Below are 18,454 nucleotides of genomic sequence, written 5' to 3' on the forward strand. Positions count from 1 at the left end.
CTTGCTAAGGGCTTGTTCCCGCGCACACCCTATTCACTTGTATATTTCAACAATTGTTGACACTGGTTCTTGAAATATAGTCTTTGTGTCAATATCCAGGACAATGTTTTCATTGCATGATCCTTCTTGTTTGACTTATCAAAATTACTATGTGAAAGAATATCACTTTATCAAAATTTCTATGGCACAAAATGTCAAAAGTTTCACTTTTTTTAAAAAAAAAGAAAAAAGGGAATACTACTCACATTGGAGAGTTGAAAACCCCACTTTATTGTGTTACATTGGTGTTACAGTGCAACCTAGAAGACTTTGAGTTGCTTTGATTTACTCTTGCTAAAAAGCACAAAGATAAACTACATTTAAGTATGAAATGTTTCTCACTGTCAATCCCTTTATAGACAAGAGTTGGACAAAGAACTTGATAAACCACATCCATTTCAATCAATGCCTCTAACACCACATCATGATTGCAATTAAGCTTTTCTTACAGCATTTTATGTGAAGCCACAACCTTTCCATCTATGAAAGGAACTTCAATAGAAGTTGCTCCAACATTTCCCAAGAAAACCTTTGTAGACCTGCACCATTAATAGATTAATGATTTATTTACTATTTTACATTCACTTTTATTTTATTTTGATATCTTATAAACCTTACATATATTATTAATTAGTTATAATTTCATTTAAAATATTTTTATATAATATTCAGTAAAAAAATATCAAAATAAGTTTTTATATTTTAATTCAAAACTAATATTTATCAATAATAATAATAAAATCTATTTTATGTGAATAGTAATCTAATCTTTAAACAAAAAAATAATATTTTCTTATGATTTGTTCAAAGACTTTTTACTTAATAAGAAATCATATATATATTTTCATGAATAAATATATGTGTATATATATATGTGTGTGTGTGTGTGTATTTATCACTATATGTATGTATAGGGTTTAGGATGATAAATAATGAGCAAAAGTCAATTGGGAAAGCATCAGTAGTATCAAATAGTTGGATGAAAGTGTTGAAGGATCTAAGTCTGCCAAATCCTTCAACACTTGGGAAAAGTCAATTGGGAAAGCATCAGTCTAAGAATCAGACAAACATTTGGATGAAAGTGTTGAAGGATTTGAGTTAGTTAGTCAGTTCAGCCAGAGGATTTAGTCAGTTGTCACAGCTGATGGTCAAATGGAGTGATTTATGTACCTATTTAGTTGGATCTATCTAGAATCTTGAGTGTTTGAGTGTTTGGATGAGTTAGAGGACACATCGGTGAAGAAATTAGAGTCAGTTGGATCAGTTGAATCAGTTGTGTCATCTATGTTAGATTCCATCATCAACATTCAGTAAAGTGTGGGAGTCACCAGAAGGTCAGTTGGTGAGTGGTTCAACATGGGTCTGAGGCAAGGTACTTGAGCTTTTTGGATGCTGGAGGAAAGTTTGTAGGGTTGGAGGACAAAATCTAACAGTGGTCAGCAATAAGGAATTGAATCAGGTTACATTCATATTGCAGTCAGCAGGTGTTAGTTGGGGTTGATTCAGGTTAGAAGGGTGTCAAATAGAAGTCAGCTCTATGCTGTGTAGGTTGAGTATCAAGGCTGTATGAGGTCACATTTGACCTAAGAGGACTTCTAGAGATCAATAGATTTTGTTTGAGAGTATTTTTCCTATCTTGCTTTCGCTTAACCGTGCAAGGGGAGGTATGATCTAGTATTTAAGGAAGGCAAAACCTTAGCACTAAGTGACATGGTGCATTAAATGGAGGTAGGCAAAGGTGACCGTAGGCATCAAGAGCTCATCACACCTACCTCAGCTCGAACAAAGAGGCACCACCGTGAGTTTTTCTCGGAGCAAGATGACAGAAGGAATCCTTGATTCAAAGCAAAGAGCCTGCAGACGTGCCGTCTGATAACGCTCCGACTGCCACCACCACCTCGATCGTGCTTATTAAATTTTGATTGTGATTCGCGTTTTTTAAAAAAAAATTCTTTCTAAGATTAAATATCTTTAATTGTGGATTTTGGACTTAATCCAAATCTGGATATCCGAATGATAATGAATTCAAAAAGTATCAAATCCGGATTCAATCCGAATCTAAACATCCACGAAGTTGGCAGATCTAGACAGATTCCAAATCCGGGCATTCAAAAAGTTTGTGGATCCGTACTAATTTAGAATCTGAGCAAGATGACAGAAGGAATCCTTGATTCAAAGCAAAGAGCCTGCAGACGTGCCGTCTGATAACGCTCCGACTGCCACCACCACCTCGATCGTGCTTATTAAATTTTGATTGTGATTCGCGTTTTTTAAAAAAAAATTCTTTCTAAGATTAAATATCTTTAATTGTGGATTTTGGACTTAATCCAAATCTGGATATCCGAATGATAATGAATTCAAAAAGTATCAAATCCGGATTCAATCCGAATCTAAACATCCACGAAGTTGGCAGATCTAGATAGATTCCAAATCTGGGCATTCAAAAAGTTTGTGAATCCATACTAATTTCAAATTTGAAAATTAGCAGATCCAGATATTAGCAGTCATCTCCTGTCTATACACCATGTCAGGGCCTCTGTTGTGGGTGTGCCATCGTTTTAGTGTCTTCCCATTTTTCCTCACTCTTTGTGTACTTTTCCCTATTTTTTGGAGGTGTGTATGGGCTGTTGGCTGCCTTCAGGTGCTTCTCGATTGCTCTGGTGCTACCCGACCTATCCCTCATAGCTCGCCGACTGCATGTATTCTAGAGCTGACTAAGATTTTTGCTGGTCATGAGCAATCAGGGCTATTGTCGACTATTTATGGGCTCGCCGACGAGCAGCTTGGGGCCATATAAAATGGCCCCTTGCCCCCACACTCCACATTGTATATTTTTGGGATTTTCTTTGGTGTATATAGCAGAGTTACACAGCTTCTCTCTGTCTTTCATCTGTGTCTCGCTCTCTACAATAGTTGTCTTCATTTTTGTTGTGCGTTCTGACATGGTATCAGAGCCCCATGTGGCTTGAAGCTTGAAGACAGTGGGACATGGAGGAATTGTTGATTTGAGGTGCCGATTGGAGACTGTTTGGCTGTATAGAACTTGGAGATCAGGTAGAAGGCGGCCATCACCCTTGGATAGCCACCTTGCATATTATTTACTGCCTCTTCTTTTTCTTTTTTCCTACCCACCCTCCCTTCTCACAAGACCTTGTGGAACCCTTGAGATGGTAGACTTGCTTGAGAGGTGGCTGAGAAGCACGTGAAGATCCCAACACTCCCCACGTTCCCAGTGGACCGACGGTTGGATGGGAACAACTACGACATATGGAAGGTAATGATGGAGTCTGTTTTGGAGTCTTATGACTTGGCTGATTTCATTGTTGTTGGGTTTCCACCCATGAAGAGGATCTCCTTGGAAGTTCAGATGCGGGTGATGAATCCTGCAAAGTTGTCGATGATGATGGGAGCACATCAACAAGTTTCAGGCTCTTCAGTAGGAGGTTCTCCAGGCGGGGAAAGAGATATTGTCAGAGGATATGGCCATCATGTTGTTGTCCCATTTTCCCTCTTAGTACTTAGCATTTTACTCCTCCTTGATCACCAGTGTGGCAGGCTCAACACCATCACATGGGAGGAGCTTGTGACAATGGTCTTGGACTAGGAAGAGAGATTTACCAACCCTCCACAGGGGGCGGAGGTTCTGAGGCCTTGACTGGCTAGCGGTTGAAAGGCCATAGGGAAGTCTTTTGAGAAGAAGCCCGATTCATACCATGAGAAATTGAAGGCCGAGAGGACCTGTAAAACGATTGTGGCAAGAAAGGCCACTATTGGAGGAAGTGTTCCAAGCGGACTGGGAAGAGTGCTGATTCTTTAGCTTCAGCTGCAAAAACTCCAGGCTTTGTGTACTTAGAGATGTTGGACACTAGTGCTTCATCTTCTTCGAGCGAGGAGGCAGTTGGCTTCACCCGCTATAAGGATACATGGGAGGGGATTCTTGATAGTGGTGCTTCCAGGCACATGACTCCTTTCCGTGACTTCTTTTAGGATCTTAAACAGTAGTCAGGTCCCATTTTCATTGGCAGTGAGGGACAGATGGTGATCATTCCTAATGGCAGAGGGGGGAAGCATTCCTCTTGTGTTCTTTACGTCCTTGCACTTGGTTTTAGTGCATGAGGTTTGCAAGACTGGCTTCTGGGGTGGAGATTGAGGAGCATTCTATTCCTCTATGGGACCAAGAGACTGGCCAGGTTGTTTGGGAAGGCGGAGTGGAGAATGGTATATACAAACTCTCAGCACTCTCCTCATTGACAGGCTCTCAGATTGGTGACTTGTGGCACTTTCGGCTTGGCCACTTGAATGTGGATGCGCTACGGTAGCTTTCCGAGACCCGATAGTGGTTGGCTTGCCAGATGTTGGCAGCACGCAGGGATGTTGTAGTTCTTGCATTCGTGGTAAGCAGCACAGGAAATCTTTTCCGAACTAGGCTTTTAGGTGGGCTTCGAAACCTTTGGAGTTGATACACACTGACTTGTGTGGACCTATGCAGACGCAATCCTTGGGAGGTTCTTTGTATTTCATGGTGCTTGTTTGATGATTGTAGCAAATTCACTTGGGTTTATTTTCTTCACAGAAGGACCAAGCTTTTTCTCGGTTCAAGGAGTGGCATGTGATGGTGGAGAAAGAGTCTAGCTTGTAGATAAAGACTCTTAGGGTTGACAAAGGAGGAGAGTTTTCTTCCAATGCATTCGTGTGGTTTTGTGCAGAACATGGCATCAAGCGGGAGCTGGCCAATATAGGTTTGCCTTCACAGAATGGAGTAGTTGAGCGTAAGAACATGACTGTGGTGGAGATGGCGAGGACGATGCTAGAGCATCATGATCTTCCTCGTCCACTTTGGGGAGAGGCTATGGCTACAACTGTCCATATCCTCAACCATTCTCCGATGACATCAGTACCGAACATGACTCCCTTTGAGGCGTATTTTGGCAAGAAACCAGATGTCTCCCATTTCCATGTGTTTGGGAGTGATGCATATGTCCACATTCCAAAGAAGCAGAGGGGGAAGCTTGACTCAAAGTCCCAAAAGCTTGTTTTTTTGGGATATAACTCTCTTTCCAAGGGATACAGGTTGTATGATCCAGAGAGGAACGAGGTCGTCTCGTCAACAGAGATGTGGTTTTTGATGAGCATGTTCTAGTTTCCACTGTTGATAAGCCGCCACTTCTTCTTGGAGACCCAGATGATTCTGATGATGATTCAGTTGAGGAGGTTGAGCCCGCAGGTTGGAGATGAGCCCCTGCAACAACAGGAGGCTCCGTGTTCTATTCGAGTACCCAGGTGGTTGTTAGACACCCTTCGAGAGTCAAGTGTTACAGAGCTTCCCTCCGAATGGACCATAGAGGATGGACCTCAAAGATCGCATAGAGTTCGAGACAAAAGTCATTCAGCGGAGCTCTTACAGGTAAACTATGCTTTGATGTCTCATATCATGTGGGACAAAGAGCCCACTTCCGTCAAGGAATCCCTTGCACAGGATACTTGGAGGAAAGCCATGCAGGTGGAACTGGATGCCATAGAGAAGAATAAAACTTGGGAGTTGGTTCCGAGGCCATCAAAACGGTTTGTCATTGGTGTTAAGTGGGTCTTTAAGACCAAGTATATGTCAAATGGGTCAGTGGACAAACACAAAGCTAGACTTCTGGTGGCTAAGGGTTATGCTCAACGGCCAGGCATTGACTATAAGGATACCTTTGCACCGACAGGAAGGATGACCACAATTTAGACCGTTCTCTTGCCCTTGCTTCTTCTAAGTGGTGGCCCGTATTTCAGATGGATGTGAAATCTGCGTTCCTTAATGGTGACCTGCAGAGGAGGTGTATGCTGAGCAGTCTCCAGGCTTCGAGGTTCCAGGATCAAAGGGGATGGTTTACAGGTTGCGGAAGGCCTTGTATGGTCTTTGTATCTCTTTTAGGAACGCGACATGGTCACGTTGATCATCCTTTATGTGGATGACCTCATTCTCACCTGGCGGTCATGTGGAGCACATTGCAGTGTGACGAAGGCTACCTTGTGAAAGGAGTTTGAGATGATTGGTTTAAGCTTACTCCACTTCTTCTTAGGATTGGAGATCTGGCAAACCCAGAGGGGGTTCATTGTCTCTGAACAGCAGCGGTATGTCCATGAGTTGCTTGAGGCCTTTGGGATGGAGAACTGAAAGCTTATCACATCACCGCCGATGGACCCGAACATGAAGCTTACCGCGTGAATAATCCTTGTGAGCGAGTTGATGCCTCTCTGTACCGGAAGCTGGTTGGTTCATTGATCTGGTTGTTGAACACCAGATTAGACTTGAGCTTTCCTGTGGGGTTGCTGAGCTCATTTATGCAGATGCCGTTGAAGTCTCACTGGGACGTAGGATTGCGGATCTTGCGGTATGTGTAGGGTATGAAGGATCTTGGACTCTTCTATGCTACTAGACGTGAAACCAAGGACTGAGTTCGACTCCAAGGTTGGAGTGACTCAAATTGGGGAGGAGATCTACATAAGGCTATAGTTTTACCCTCGGCTCAAGAGCTGTTTCATGGAGCAGCAAGAGGCAGCCAACTATTGCCTTGTCATCTACAGAGGCAGAGTATCGGGTTGCCTTGTGGTGCTGCTTGCGAGGTTGTGTGGCTGTTCGGAGGTTGCTTTGGCGAGATTGGGTTTCCACAGAAGGAGCCCACGGTCATCCAGTGTGATAACTAGAGTTGTATTGCTATTTCTTGGAACCCAATCTTCCATGCCCGGACCAAGCACATAGAGATATAAATCACTTTGTTCGTGAGAAGATCTTGGCTGGTCCCGAGATTGGGTAAGTATTTCCTACATATCTCAGCGCAAGAAATCCCTCGATGCATCGAGCTCAATGTCCTTAAGATTGACATCAATAGGTGCCTTGGGTTGATACCTATACATAAGCATGAACGGACTATAACCAGTAGTCATATGCTTAGAACTATTATAGGCAAATTCCATCATTGGAAGACATTTTTTCCAACTCGATGGTTTTCCAGAGACATGTACGAAGCATATCCTCTACGATCTGATTCACGCGCTCTGTTTGCCCAATCAGACTATGGGTGATCACAGGAACTCATACTCAAAGTAGTTTTGAATTTCTTCCTGCTAAAAATGAGCCATGAACTTAGAGTCCAATCACTCACAATATCAGAAGATAGACCATACAATCTAAACACTTGCTCAATAAATTGGTAAGCCAAATCTGACGCTTTAACTATTGTCTTTGGGGTAAAATCCTAGCCATCTTTGTCAATCTATCCACAACTACCCAAATGGCATCGTGACCCCTGCTAGTACGTGGAAGTCCCATAATGAAATCCATGGAAATACTTTCCCACTTTCAAGACGACGGAATATCCAAAGGATGTAATAACCCAACAGATTTAAGTTGCTCTGTCTTATTAGTCTGATACTGATGACACTTAACCACATAATTCTGAACAAAATCTTTCATTTTTTGCTAATAAAAAGGTCCTTCTAACCAAAGCCAAGGTACAATGTATACCTGGATGTCTTGACGATGGTGCATCGTGGCACTCAAATAGGATTCTCAGTTTAATTTTTGGCACATCCGCCGGTACGCAAACCTCATCATTTTGGAATAAAAGACCATTTCAAATAAAAAATTGGTTGGCTTTTCTTTCATTCACTAGGTTTTGATCTACCTTAGAGCTGGACCCTAATTTTGCCAAATTTCAATATTTTTCAAAGAAAATATATGTACTGCATTTTTCCCTGAGTGAATCGTACAAGTTAGAAGTAATTTCCATGAAGCTAAGTTCATTAACTTCACGAATTCGACTCAACGCATCAGCAATGCTATTCAAGCTATCTTTTCTATATTCATGAAATTAAAGTCCTGCATCAATTCAACCCATCTGGCCTTTCTACTTTTCAAGTTCAGTTGATCTCACAAATGAACTTCAAAGACCGATGATTTGTCAAGACCATAAATTGAGACCCGTAGAGATATTGTCTCCATGCCTTTAAAGCATAAATGATTGCATACAACTCTTTCTCCTAAACTGGGTATCTAGTTCGTGCATCGTTAAGTTTCTTACTTTCGAAGGCCACAAGCTTCCCATCCTAGAACAAAGCTGCACCTACCACAAAATCACTAGCATCAATCTCAACAATGTAAGGCCTGCTAGGATTTGGTAAGGCTAACACAGGAGCATCTCGAACTTTATATTTCAAAGTATCGAAAGTTCCCTGTAGCTTCTCATTCCACTTAATCGGAGAATTAGACTTCTTATTTTCACCCTTAAGAAGGTTAGTAAAAGGCACTGTCACCTTCGAATAATCCTTGACATAATTTCGAAGAAATACCACGAAACCTAAGAAAGATCTTAACTGCTTGACTGTACACGAAACTGGCCATTCCAAAACCTTTTGGATGCAATCCAAATCTATACTTAAGCCATCTCAAGAGATCTTATGACCCAAGTATAACAATTCCTTTTTAAGAAATCAAACTTATATAATTTACAATACAGTTTCTCCTTCCAGAGCCTTCCTAGAACCTCTTTAAGATGATTCTCATGCTCAGCCAAAGTTTTATTGTATATCAAAATATCATCTAAGAAAACCACCATGCATTTTCCTAACAGATCCCGAAATATATTATCCATCATTTGTTGGAAAGTTGTTGGTGCATTAGTGAGACCAAAGGGTAACACTAAAAATTTATAATGGCCATAACGTGTCCTAAAAGCAGTTTTAGGGACATCTTCCTTTGCAATACGAATATGATGATAACCTGTTTGCAAATCAAGCTTTGTGAAATACTTAGCTCCTTGCAACCTATCAATAAGATCGTCTAATCTAGGCAATGGGTATTTGTTCTTAATTGTAACCTTTATAAGGAGACTTACTTGGTCTAATTTGACCCATCCTCAATTATTCACCTAGTTGCTTTGCTACCTTCTCTTCCTCAGTCTAGCTAAACTGATATGGAGGAATACTAACACATTCTGCACCAGACACCAGCTCAATTTTATGGTCCACCTCTCCTTTAGGAGGTAATCCGTGATGTAACTCATCAAGAAATACATCCTGAAATTCACTCTTAATGAAATTTAACACTTTACTTTCCCAAACATCCAAAGAACAGTGTTTACATCAAAACATAAAGACACTGGATCCATATCCAATTGAAAAAGTTTATAGTTAAAAAGATTTTCCATTAACTCAAGCTTTTTAATAAAAGTTTCCTTGGCTATAACAATGTTTCCCTTAAGAGTAACAAGGTTTCCATTGTGATGGAAAGACATCAAATGTTTGACCCAATCAACAGAAAAATTCTTATTTTTTCGATGAAACCATTCTATCCCATGTCTACATGACCCAAGCTCATGATATGAAAATCAAGTCTATTTGAGTACAACTGGATGTCTAACAGTAGTTTTGACACCTTCTTGTCCCAAAATTGGACTTGTCCTCCAGCCATCCTGACCTTGTATATGTGATCATTCTGTGTGGTTTCCACCTTCATCCTTTGTACCACAATGTTGTCAATGAAATTATGAGTACTACCAAGATCAAATAAAAGATGAACCTGATGTCCATTTATTGATCCATAAACACGAAATAATTCGTTTGGACCAAAAACGTCTACTGAAAGTATAATTTGAACATTGGCTTCCTTCAAGATGCGTAATATTAACTTTAGAAAATTTACCTTAAAGTTCTGTAATGTGCACAGATTTCTTCGGTATGAACTTCTTCGATACCGCCTTTTGTCCATGCGCTACTGAAGGTGCTGTAGCTTCATTCAAAGGACATAATTTCTTTGCGTGTCCCTTTTCCTTGCATTTGAAACATGTGATATTATCCTATTATCCTTGCTCATCACAAATTTCTACTTCTTATTGGTGGTGTCAATTTTTTTTTGGTTTTGGTGTGAAAACCAACTTTCTTTTTTGTCCACTATTTGAAAAAATGAACGTAGATTTCTTTTCATTAGACGATGGTTTTGAAGTGTTGGCATCGACCATAATCTTATGAAAAACCTAAGCTACCTGAATAGCACCCTCAGTTTTGACCTTGTATTTCTTTACCTCGTACTAATAGTCACGAGCTAGATCATTAATGAAAATCCCACACAAGGTATGATCATCAGACTTGGCTTTGGCAACCAATTGTCTAAACTTCTACACATAATTGTCAAAAGACTGATTTCCCATGCTATTTTTAACAATCTTAACAATTATTTCCTCTGGTTGGACAAACTCTTTTTTAAAAGCTTCCTCGAAACTTTGCCAAGTGGTAGGAATAGAATCTTCTTTGAGATTCTTTCACCACCAAGTTAATGCCTTTCCTTTCAATAACCCCTACGCCATCTGCAGCTTGTGCGAATCAGTAAATGGATGAAAGGTAAAATGTGTAGTCGATCTATTGAGCCAGGCATCTACACATTCCTGAGTCTTCTCCTTTTTCTCATCTCCGTACACTTTTGGTGCAAATGACGAAGAAACTACTTTGGTAGGAGCAAAAGATGCTGCCAAAAGAGCTTTTTACAAAGTCAAAATCTACATCTTTAGTGACTCCATCTCGTCATGGCATTTGGCAATAGTTGCCTCTAGAAGCTGTGTCACTTCCAAAAATTCACTCTTTCCAACGGCCTTCTCTTCTTCAACTTGGAATTTTAGATCTTCCCTACCTGAGTTGGGATGATCACTCATCTCATTGATATTATCATTGATTGAGAAGTCAATATAAGCTATGGTAATAAAGTTCTTCAAAAATCACGATTCACTCGAACCAACTTTACTTGTCCACTTTTGTCCAAAATGATCAATTCGCTAGAACTGACTACACATAAGAAAAAATGCTTTAATTAGCATTTGGTGGTTAAACAACGGTAAAAAATAAAAAAAACATCATCTAGAATTAATCCAAACAAAAACAAGTATAAATATGAGGCACACTCGCATTACAAATAACCTGCATCTATCTAATGTCAGCACCTAAAAAACATATTTCAACACTAAATAACCCTTGAAAATATTAAATTCTAGAGAAAAAAATATTTTATCATGATTTTTTTTTTAATTTTATAGGGTCTCAAAATTTACTAATTTTGAAATCCACCAAATTTTATCTTATGGCACTCCAAATCTAAACCCTCCTCTAAGTGATCCTTCCCTCCTCTCACTCTCCTCCTTTGCCTTTTCCTCTGACCCCTCCTCTGACTCCTCTTATAATGCCTCCTTTGACTCCTCTCAACCCTATGACTCCTCCCCTCCTCTGACTCCCCTCATTTGACTCCATTTGACTCCTCATCTGACTACTCCTCTCACCCCTATACCCCCTCACTTGACTACCTCCTCTGATTCCCCCCCTTCTTTGAGTGCTCCCCTCTTTTCAATCCTCCCCTCCTCTAACCCCCCCTCCTCCTCTGACTTCTCCTTGTCCCCTCCTCTGACTTCTCCTTGTCCCCTCTTCTGCCTCCTCCTCTGACCCCTCCTTTGATTCCACCCCTCCTTTGACTCCTCCACTGACCCCTCCTCTAACTGCCCCTCCCCTCATCTGACTCCTCTCCCGACCCTTCCTATAACTCCTCCTTTAACCCCTCCTTCTCTGACCTCTCCTCCTCTAAACCCTCCTCCTTTTACCCCTCCTTTGATCCCTCCTTTGAGTCCTCCTCTGTTCGCTCCTCTGACCTCCCCTCCTCCTCTGAACCCTTCTCTGATCCCTCCTCTGAGTCCTCCCCTTCTATAACCCCTCCTTTGAGTCCTCATCCTATGGTCCCTCCTCTAACCTAAAAAGATGTAGGAGAGAAGAGAGCTTGAGCTCTTGCAAGCACACACTCACAAAACCCTAAAAGAGAACACACAAGGTGAGAGGCTGAAAATCTTCTTCTCCTTCACACAACACTCAACACACCATATACAAAGATAAGAGTACACACATATGAAAAGGTACTCAACCAAATACATACTAGGGTTCTCTAGAGTGTGAACCCAACTAAATGAGCTAGCGCTATAACTATGCCAGCCTCTAGAATGGCTGTCACACAGCCTGTCATCCCTATGGCCGCATATCACCCATGATCTCACCAACCATGCCAGTGGTGTAAGTATGGGGCCTATCCCCCAGGCGGGTCATCAGTGTCCACCGCCTCACTAGATGAGCTGGATATCTCAACACCCCCTCGAGCTCAACTCCATCTCATGTACACCAAGCAAAGCCCTGAATCTGCGGAGCTTCTCTGTACCCAATGCTTTGGTGAAGATGTCAGCGACCTGATCCTGTGTGCTGACATAAACAAGGTCAACGTCTCCTGCCAAAACCTTCTATTTGACAAAATGATAGTGGACCTCTATATGCTTCGTGCGAGCATGAAAAACTGGGTTCCTGGCCAACTGTATACTGCTAATGTTGTCACAGAAAATGACAACTTGTCTATCCACTGATAGACCCAAATCTGCAAGTAGCTTTCTCAACCAAGCTACCTCACATGCTACCATAGCAGCACCTCTGTACTCGGCCTCTGTACTCGATAGAGCAATCGTAGGCTGCTTCTTGCTGCTCCAAGAAGTCACAGCAGCACTCCCCAAAGAGAATATGAAGCCACTAGTAGATCTTCTATCTGAGATATTACCAGCCCAATCAGCATCTATGTACCCGTGTACACATATCTCTATCCCAGTTTCATAAAATAGTCCACAATGCAAAGTAGACCTCACATACCTCAGTATGCGTCTCAATGCATCCAGATGCGGCTTCCGAGGAACCTGCATAAACTGACTCACCAACCCAATAGCATAGCTCAAATTTGGCCTCGTGATCGTCATGTAGATCAAGCTTCCTACTATGTGCCTATACATAGTAGGATCCTCCAAAATCTCTCCTGAATCTGCACTCAACTTGCCATTTTGATCCAATGGCACACTGAGATAGGCTTACAGTCTGTCATACCATACTTGGACAACATGTCCAAGCCATACTGTCTCTGCAGTAATCTAATACCATGTGGTGACCCAATCACCTCAATGCCCACGAAATATCTGAGCTCTTCAGATCCTTCATCTCAAACTCCTGTCTAAGCAAGATCTTTACATAAAAGATCTCTGCATCATGGTCCCCCATAATGATCAGGTCATCTACATAGATGACAACAAGCACAACCCCTCTATCACTGTCTCACATACAGCGAGAAATCTGCATTGGTGGCTACATGAAAGCCAATAGTGACAAGATATTCAAAAATCTTGTCACACCATGCTCTTGGTGCTTGTTTTAAGCCATACAAGGCTTTCTTCAACCCGCAAACATGCTCGGGGGTGACTCACATCCTCATAACCAGGTGGCTGCAGCATATACACCTCTTCCTGCAAATCCCCATGCAAGAATGCATTCTTTACATCCATCTGATGTAAAGACCATTTCTTTGACGTAGCCACTACTATCACAACTCACTGTTGCCATCTTGGCAACTGGGCTGAAAGTTTCCTCATAATCAATGCCATATGTTTGCGCATATCCTTTGGTACCAATCTAGCCTTGTACCTGCTTATACTTCCATCACTGTTATGTTTTACTTTGTACACCCACTTGCATCTGATGGCTTTCTTGCCTTCAGGCAATTGCACTAAATCCCAAGTCTCATTTCCATATAGTGCATCCATCTCCTCATCCATAGCTTTCTCCCAACACACATTTCCAACAGCCTCATCAATGCATGTGGGCTCTACAACCTGCACAACTTTTACCATGTATGCATAGTGATGTGCCACATCATAGGTAAACCTCTGCATAGGATTCTTCACTCTCCCAGATCTTCGCAGTTTTGCATTCATGGCTTCCATAGCCTTCTTTACACCAGGTGTTCTCATAGCTGGTATCCCAAGATCCTCATCAAGGCTCATCTCTGAGCTACTAGACTCTCCATCAACATGAGAATGTCCTGCAGAAATGTCAGGCACACTAAGGGGTTCAACCACTTTCTCTTTGCCTTTATGTGATGTACTAATCACATTTGCAGGACTGGTATTATGACGCAACCTGCCACTCCATGGTCTATCAACTGAACCACTAGATGAGGACTCTCCTGGTCCACTCAAAGACTGTGATTGCTAACTTGTATTCTGTGCAATCACATTTCCACTCACATCAGCCCCAATAGCTTCTTTTTCAGCAGCATACCAGCTACTTATCTAATCAAAAACAACATCCCTGCTTACCCTCAACTCACGTGTAGCAGGGTTATAGCACCTGTATCCCTTTTGCTCAAGGGAATACCCAATAAACACATATTTTTCAGCTTTTGGATCCAGCTTATTTCTCAACTCATCTGGCACATGCACATATGCAATGCATCCAAAGACTTTCAGATGAGACAAATCAGGTTTTCTGCCAGTAAACCTCTCCTCTAGAGTTACATCATGTATGGCTACAGTTGGAGTCTTGTTCATGATGTAAACTGCTGTAAAAACAGCCTCAGCCCAATAGCTATGCGGCATATTCTTCTCTCCCATCAATGCTCGTGCAATTTCAGCAATGTGCCTGTTTTTCCGCTCAGCAACTCCATTTTGCTGCGGAGTGTATCTGCATTTCTCTGAATACCATTCTTCTTCAAAAATTCAGAGAACTCATTGGAGAAGTACTCTCCCCCTCCATCTGATCTTAGGCACTTTACATGTTTCCCTGTTTGCTTTTCAACCATAACTCTGAAATTCTAAAAATGAGTGAACACCTCACTCTTCTCCTTCATGAAGTATACCCACACTTTCATTGTGTGGTCATCAATAAATGTCACATAATACCTGCAGCCTCCCATAGACATGGTCTTCGTAGGACCCCATACATCTGAATGCACAACATCTAGTGCATTTTTGCTCACATTTCTATCACGTGGAAATACATGCTTTGTTTGCTTTCCAAATTAGCATGCTTCACATATTTTCTGCATATCCTCAACTTTAAACTTTGGCAGCCCTGTCACAATTCCTTTAGTCTGCATAGACTTCATTCTCTGCACATTCACATGTCCAATTCTTTTATGTCGAATGTCTGTGTCTGCAATAATTCTTGAACCATTTGCAAACATCGCAGCACTCGCTTCACGCATGTTTACATTCAATGTAAACATTCTGTCCACTCTGTTGCCTTTTGCAACCAACCTGCACTTGTCTTTAAAGTCTTCAACATAACAAACACCATCAGGATTAAACCAACCTACAAACCCTGCTCAATCATCTGGCCAACTGAAACCAGATTCTTTGTTATGTTCGGAACATGAAGTACATCTACAAGGTACTTCACTTTGCCATCCTGCATAGACAATGGCACATCTCCAACATGGGCGATTGGATGAGCAGTGTCATCCCCTATTTCCACAAAACTTGGTCTTTCAAGGTTTTTTATCTCCTTGAACCACTCCCCATGTGGTTTGAAGCACTTGAATCAACATACCATACATCATCTTTATGTGCTGCTTCAACATTTCAGACATCATCTTTATGTGCTGCTTCAACATTTCAGACATGGCATTAACAACATGCTGCATAACAAACAACCTTTCATTATTCTCATTGTTTTTGCTTGAGGATGCATAGTTGTTTTGCTATAATTTTTCATTTTGCATGTCAGCCTGCTTCTTATAACAATCTGCCTGCACATGTCCAAGCTTACCACAATAAAAGCATCCACGTGTATCATTATATTACCTTTGCCAATTTCCACTACCTCTTTGACTCCCCCTGCCTCTGAATTGGCCTCTTCCACCTACGTGTTGTTGTTGTTGTGAATTCTAGGACTGTTGTTGCTGCTCTGCTGGCCATAATTCTGATTACCTGTTCGGCCATCTCCTTGGCCGCGTCCACGGCCTCCTCTACCTCGTCCTCTTCCTCTTCGTGAACTTGTGTAGAAGGCATGTTGCTCTGAACTGTTTTTGTTTTGTGAAGACTGTTGGTCTTCACCCAAGCTCTTCTCTTCTATAATCAACAGACACCAAATCTGTGAAATTGGGAATGTTTTTCCGAGTCTGAATAGACATCTTGAACGCCTTGTATTGTGGTCTGAGACCACGTAGACAGACTTCCATCTTATCACATCATCATCTACTGAAACACCAATAGATGCAAGGGATTCCATAATACCCTTGATCTCCAATGCAGTCATTCACAGATACTCTTTTTCTCCACAGTATGAAGTTCATTCTTCAACTGTATCTTTCGTGCCTTGGTATTCGTTTCATAGAGTTTTACCAAGGTGTCCCACGCCTCCTTGGGGGACTTGGGATCCTGTATGTGCCCAATCATGGTGTCCTGTATACTGATAGAGAGCCAATACATAACTTTTCTGGCTCCTTGGTTCCAATCCTTGAACCCTTTCACATATGCAGGAGTCGGATTGATCTCCGGTATCTCCGGTGCCTCTTCATGCGCTCACCTTCTATGTAGTCCCAGTAACCCTTTTCCATCAAGAAATTTGTCAACCTGAACCTCCAAGCATGGAAGTTGTTCTTATCAAGCTTCTCAGCAACAATCTCGTTTATGCCATTATTTGACATCTTGCTACACACAAATTTACCAGAAACAACACTCTGGTTTGTCCTGCACAAACTGCTGTATTTTCTGCAGCGGTACTGTACTACACTCAAATGTCACAACCAATGACCTCAATGTGCATACATACACCCCCAATGGCAACTGTTGACCTCCTTGTAGCACACACAATGTCTGCACAACCAATCTGTCTTCCTACGGTTCTTAAAACAGAGTCTACAGAGAATCGATGACCTACCCCGCAGTGCTCGAAATTGCTTGCTTTCCAAAAAACGGAGGTCCTAACATGTCCGAAACGCGTTTTTGGTGCCTGAAAAATGACATTCAATAGAACAAGTTAGTTGTCCTAGAGCGTTACTCTCCTACGAAGAAAGCTCCTCAATTAGAGATCATTTACCGCCGGTGCCTCCCGTAGAGCTCCCGACAAGGGTGTAGTCGCCAACACAAATAGGAAAGAGTAGATGAAGCTCTTACCCTAGTACCGCTTCCTGTGCTTCTCTTGCTTGCAGCTCAGCCCTTAGCATGAACCAGGCTTTGATACCATGAAAAGATGCAGGAGAGAAGAGAGCTTGAGCTCTTGCAAGCACACACACACTCACAAAACCCTAAAAGAGAACACACAAGGTGAGAGGCTGAAAATCTTATTCTCCTTCACACAACACTCAACACACCATATACAAAGATAAGAGTACACAAATATGAAAAGGTACTCAACCAAATACATACTAGGGTTCTCTATAGTGTGAACCCAACTAAATGAGATGGCGCTATAACTATGCCAATCTCTAGAATGGCTGTCACACAGCCTGTCATCTCACTGGCCACATATCATCCAAGATCTCACCAACCATGCCAGTGGTGTAAGTGTGGGGCCTATCCCCCAGGTGGGTCATCAGTGTCACCACCTCACTAGATGAGCTCGATATCTCAACATAACCCCCCATCCTCCTCCTTCTCCTCTAAACCATTCTCTGAGTCCTCCCCTCCTGTGATCCCTCTGAGTCCTCCCCTCCTTTGATCCTCCTCTTACCCCTCCTCTTACTCCTCCCCTCCTCTGACCCCTCCTCTCAGCCCTCGCCTCCTTTGACTCCTCTTTAGACCCCTCCTTTAACTCCTCTAACCCCTCCTCCTTTCACCCGTCCTCTGAGTTCTCGGACCCCTCCTTTGCCCCCTCCTTTAAGTCATCCCCTCCTCTGACTCCTCAAACCCCTCCTTCCCTCCTCTAAGTCCTCCCCTCCTCTAACTCCTCCTCTGACTCCTCCCCTCCTCTAACTCCTCCTCTAAGTGCTCCTCCCCTCCTCTAGCTCACCCCTCCTTTAACTCCTCCTCTAACTCCTCCTCCTCCTCCTACTCTATCCAATCCTCCTCTAGGTCCTCCTCTTCTTACCCCTCCTCTATGCCATCCCCTCCTCTTACTAGTCCTACAATAGCTTCAACTTCTGCAGGAATAGGGGTAGCTTTTACTACTAGTAAATATACAATTGCAGTTTGGAGTTTGTCCTCCTTGGTCCTCCCCTTGCCCTTGAGAATAGTCACAAGTGTGTTTCGATCAACACTTCCTCGCCCAAGCATATCATCCTCTAGGTTATAGTATCCATCTAAAGACCTTACCTTGATTTCCCCTAAGAGAGTAGTGGCAATGTTTGTGTGCTTGTCTATCATCTTTTTCCTCCCAGTCAACTATGGGAGAGAGTTTACAACACTTCATGTCAACAATTATCATGCGGACCATTTGTCCACAAGCTTGGTTCCATGGCCATATAAGCCATGGAACCAAGCTTGTGGACAAATGGGTTTGGACATGACAACCAGCATGAGGAGGATCTTTGTTTACCATATTGCGAGTCGATGAGCTTCGTAGCTATGGACATGGCAGAGTCGAGGAGCTTTGTTTACCATAT

At 42.2% G+C, this 18,454-nt stretch overlaps 1 protein-coding gene across 2 annotated transcripts in view; it reads right to left on the reverse strand.

The window, feature by feature from the left end:
* Positions 1-266: 266 nt before the first annotated feature.
* LOC147608486 (uncharacterized) overlaps positions 267-18,454 on the reverse strand; it is a 73,614-nt gene continuing 55,426 nt past the window's right edge. Inside the window, exon 4 of one of the 2 annotated variants that reach the window (XM_086789328.1) lies at positions 267-578. The gene's annotated coding sequence lies outside the window, so the exon portion shown is untranslated. Of the gene's footprint in view, positions 579-10,379; positions 10,855-18,454 lie in introns of those variants that run through there. The other variant, XM_086789329.1, reaches the window with a different exon arrangement.

Source organism: Cibotium barometz, chromosome 53 (genome assembly GCF_041138505.1).
Source record: "Cibotium barometz isolate CiBa-2024 chromosome 53, ASM4113850v1, whole genome shotgun sequence".
Lineage (NCBI taxonomy): Eukaryota > Viridiplantae > Streptophyta > Polypodiopsida > Cyatheales > Cibotiaceae > Cibotium > Cibotium barometz.